The sequence below is a fragment of the Balaenoptera acutorostrata genome, chromosome 19, assembly GCF_949987535.1.
Source record: "Balaenoptera acutorostrata chromosome 19, mBalAcu1.1, whole genome shotgun sequence".
Lineage (NCBI taxonomy): Eukaryota > Metazoa > Chordata > Mammalia > Artiodactyla > Balaenopteridae > Balaenoptera > Balaenoptera acutorostrata.
This window is the reverse complement of record NC_080082.1, coordinates 54,515,490-54,519,741: the sequence shown is the minus strand read 5'-3', so window position 1 is coordinate 54,519,741 and position 4,252 is coordinate 54,515,490. Positions and strand designations below refer to the sequence as shown.

Below are 4,252 nucleotides of genomic sequence, written 5' to 3'. Positions count from 1 at the left end.
ACACTCCTAGGTCGGCCCCCTCCTCCATTTCCTCCCCTACCCCCTCCCTGTGTTCTAGAGTCTTTTGCCCAGGTCCCCCTCCCCTCCCTGGGCCCTGGCTCCTTTTCAGCCTCCACCGTGGTCTTAGTTAGTTTCACGTCTTCACACATCTCAGCATCTTGCAAACTCGCTTGAAGGGACATCTTAGACTTCCCAGGTGGACATTAGCTTTCGTACAGGGCTTCCCCAGATGCTGGAGGCCCCACCCAGACCCCCTCTGAGAGCAACCCTGCCCTTCTCAGCCTGGTCCCAGCTGGAGCCTGGAATCCCTGCCCTCGTGTCCTACATCTCTAGTCCCAATCCCAGGCCCTCCCTTCATTGGCCTCCCTCACTTCCCCCAGAGTCAAGTCCAGGAACCCTCTTCTGACATCCCCATGCTCAAGTCCCCTCCTTTTTTAAAAATTCTAACATTAAAAGTTTATTTTACTTTTTACAATTTTTAAAGGCTTTCCATTTACAGTTATTACAAAATATTGCCTATATTCCCTGTGTTATACAATACAACCTTGAGCCTGTCTTACTCCCAATAGTTTGTACTTCCCACTCCTTCTCCCCTAAATTGTTGCCCTCCCACCGGTAACCACTAGTTTCTTCAATGTATCTGTGAGTCTGCTTCTTCTTTGTTATATACACTAGTTGGTCATATTTTGCTAGATTCCACGTATAAGCGATATCATACAGTATTTGCAACTATTTTCTCCCATTCAGTAAGGTGTCTTTCTTTAGTCGGTGGTTTCCTTTACTTTGCAAAAGCTCTTAAGTTTAATTAGGTCCCATTTGTTTTTTGTGGGGCTTTTTGCTTTAGTTGCCTTTGCCTTTGAAGACAGATCAAAAAAATTCTTGCTTCGAATTCTGTCAAAGAGTGTTCTGCCTATGCTTTCCTCTAGGAGTTTGATAGTGTCCGATCTTACACCCCAATCCGTGGCTGGTGGCCCCATCCTCACACAGCCTGTTGCTTCTGTATTCACTTCATCTTCTCACTTCTGAGGTCACATCTGCCTGTGTCTCTCTCTTACAAGGACACCTGTGATTTCATTTAGGGCTCACCTGGATAATCCACCATAATCTTCCCATCAATATCTCTAATGGAATCACATCAGCAAAGTCCCGTCTTTATAAGGTAACATTCACAGGTTCCAGGGATTACAACGGTGATATCTTGGTGGGTAATCATTCAGCCTACCATACTGCCCATCTCCTGTTCATCAGATCTTGGGGGTTCGCCCCCCACAGTGGCCTCCTGTGTGGGAAGAGCATATTTCAATGTCCTTAATAATGTCCTACTTCAAAGAGCTTCACAGGTGGATCCCACGCCCGCTCCGCCCAGTTTCTCCCGTTTCTAGTGAAGCTGCGGCAGCCTGTATTTGGCGCCATCTGGTGGACACAGCGTGCCACAGCAGGTGTGCGTCCAATAGAAATACAGTACAAGCCAGGTACGTAATTTTTCATTTTTTAATAGCCATATTGAAAAAGAGGTGAAAATAATTTCAATAGTATAGCTTACCTAACCCAATGTATCTAAAACACACTCATTTTGACATGTAATCCACAACAAAAATAGCGAGTACTTTCAAATCTTTGTTTCATACTAAGCCTTCGAAGTCTGGCACGTATTTGACACTTAACAGCACCTCTCAGTTCACACCAGCCACATTTCAAGTGCTCAGAAGTCACACGTAGCGTCTGGCTGCCATATTGGACAGCACAGAGCTAGAGGAAGACTGAGGGGCAGAGAGAGGGGTGAGTGGAGGGAAGGTGGGGGGAGGGGACTCTGAGAAGGGATACAGCCTGGGGGAGGGGTTGGCCTGGCCATAAAGGCCAAGAGGCAGTGGCATTAACATGTCCACGTGTGCGCACACACGAGATGGGCCTTTGCACACCTCCCATGCACGCATTCAAGATGCAACAGAACCACAGATGTGATCTCCCCCCAGAATCACCCTCTTCTGTGACCCAGTCCCCCAGGCCCGAGGCTAACACCCCTCCCCCCACCAGCCCTGCCCATCGGTCCCCTGAGCCTCCTTCCCCCCGGGCTCTCCTCCCCTCCCCACAGCCCTGCCTGGTCCAGCCCCATCCTAGCCCACCAGGGTCCTCTACTGACCAACACTGTAGCTTTTTGAAATATAATTCACACATCATAAAATTCACCCTTTTAGACTTCCCTGGCGGTCCAGTGGTTAAGATTCCGCTCTTCTAATGCAGGGGTTGCAGGTTGGATCCCTGGTCGGAGAAATAAGATCCCACGTGCGTGGCATGGTCAAAAAAAAAAAATTATAAAAAAATAAATAAGATAAAATTCACCCTTTCAAAGTGTAGAATTCAGTGGTTATAGTATATTCATGTGGGATAACCATCACTGTAGCTAACTCCAGAACATTTTCATCGCCTCAAAATAAAACCTTGTACCCATTAAGCAACATTCCTCATTCTCCCCTCCTCTCCACCCCTGGCAACCACTAAGCTACTTTCTCTGTGGATTTGCCTCTTTTGGACATTTCGTATAAATGAAATCATACTATATGTGGCCTTTTATCTGGCTTCCTTAGTGTAGCATAATGTTTTCAAGGTTCATCCATAATGTGGTGTGTATCAGTCCTTCATTCCTTTTTATGGCTGAATAATGTACAATTGTATGGATACATGACATGTTGCTTATCCATTCATCCTTGCCTTTGCCTTAGGAGACAAATCCAAAACAAATATTATTGCTGTGATTTATATCAAAAAGTGTTCTGCCTATGTTTTCTTCTAGGTGTTTTTGACTTCAGATCTTACACTTAGGTCTTTAATCCATTTTTGAGTTTACTTTCGTGTATAGTGTTAGAAAATGTCCTAATTTTATTCTTTTACATGTGTTGTGCAGTTTTCCCATTTACTGAAGAGACTGTCTTTTCCCCTTTGTATATTCTTGTATATTCTTCCCCTTTGTATATTAATTTTTTAAATTAATTAATTGTTTATTTTGGCTGCACCAGGTCTTAGTTGCAGCACGTGAGATCTTCCTTGCAGCATGTGGGATCTTTTTTTTTTTTAGTTGCGGCACGCAGACTTCTTAGTTGTGGCATGCATGCGGGATCTAGTTCGCCGACCAGGGATCGAACCAGGGCCCCTTGCATTGGGAGCACAGAGTCTTACCCACTGGACCACCAGGGAAGTCCCCGTCATACATTGATTAACTATATATGCGTGGGTTTATTTCCGGGCTCTCGATTCTGTCATATTGATCTATGTGTCTGTTTTTGTGCCAATACCATACTGTGGTTTTTTTCTTCAGCATCCAAAATCTTTTTAATAACAAGGCAGGATCTGGGATTAGTTTTTGTAGCCACGGCTGACCCATCAACTCTGACCCGCTCAAACTTCTGGCCCTTGGAGCATACATAGTGTTTGGTGTGGCTATGTGGGGTTCCTGGGGCCTTGCAGAATTGCCTGTACACCTCTCAGCCCTTTCGAGGACCAGGGAGGAGAACAGTGTCGCAACCCTTGTGAGAGTCCAGGGCAAGCTGGTCGAAGGTGAGGATCTTGCCCCCGGCCTTGAGGCTGCTACTCACTTGCAGAGCACACACCTTTAGTTCGGGCGCATCATCGGTTATAGACCCTACAATCACAGCTGTTTTGCCTTCTTGACCAGGAAACTTCATCTTCCAGATCATCTGGGAAAGAGATAGAGGTGGCTGATTGCTGCGACTCATGAACATCCTCTTCAGCACAAGTTGATTGAAGGTGGAGTGGGTTCGTCTGGCCAGAAACGTGTACAGCTTCACCAACAGCCTTAGGTGGATGTCCTGGCTCTTGGGCTCCTTGTGCCAAAACTTTCAGTCCTTGTTGTGGTGGATCTCAGCTCCCATAATGGAGCCTCCACCTTAGCCAGGTCTGGAAAGAGAGAACCGTACCATGCTGTTTTTTTTGTTTTTTGTTTTTTTTTAATTTATTTATTTATTTTTGGTTGTGTTTGGTCTTTGTTGCTGCGCGCGGGCCTTCTCTAGTTGTGGTGAGCGGGGGCTACTCTTCGTTGCGGTGCACGGGCTTCTCACTGCGGTGGCTTCTCTTGTTGCAGAGCATGGGCTCTAAGCATATGGGCTTCAGTAGTTGCAGCTCGCGGGCTCAGTAGTTGTGGGTCGTGGGCTGTAGAGTGCAGCCTCAGTAGTTGTGGTGCACAGGCTTAGTTTCTCTGAGGTATGTGGGATTTTCCTGGACCAGGGCTCGAAACCGT

General features: G+C 46.4%; 1 pseudogene; it reads right to left on the bottom strand.

Annotated features, from left to right (window-relative positions):
* Positions 1–1,709: 1,709 nt before the first annotated feature.
* On the bottom strand, positions 1,710–3,887 carry LOC103015697 (60S ribosomal protein L18-like; annotated as a pseudogene).
* Positions 3,888–4,252: the final 365 nt, after the last annotated feature.